The sequence below is a fragment of the Aplysia californica genome, unplaced genomic scaffold, assembly GCF_000002075.1.
Source record: "Aplysia californica isolate F4 #8 unplaced genomic scaffold, AplCal3.0 scaffold00407, whole genome shotgun sequence".
Taxonomy (NCBI): domain Eukaryota; kingdom Metazoa; phylum Mollusca; class Gastropoda; order Aplysiida; family Aplysiidae; genus Aplysia; species Aplysia californica.
In genome coordinates this window covers 242925-243224 of record NW_004797677.1, presented here as the reverse complement: position 1 = coordinate 243224, position 300 = coordinate 242925, and positions in this window count along the sequence as shown.

The window sequence follows — 300 nt, the reverse complement described above, 5'->3', positions numbered from 1 at the left end:
TATTATTACTATTATTATTATTATTTATATAGGTCAACTGTTTCTGTGGGTCTTTGAGTTTGTTTTTTGTTTGTTTTTTGTTTTTTTATTGTTGGGTTTTTTCTTGGGGGGGGGGGGTGTTGAGGTGTTTTATGTAAGTTGTAGTCAATGAAAATAAGAGAACCACATCAAAATAATAGGCCTACTTTTTGTGTCGCGGTTGGTGTGTAACTGAGAAAAAAACATACTTGACCCTCTGTAGCGATGCGGCTCTGAGTTTGGTACTGCGGTAACAATTCTGAATTCATAATATAATATAGT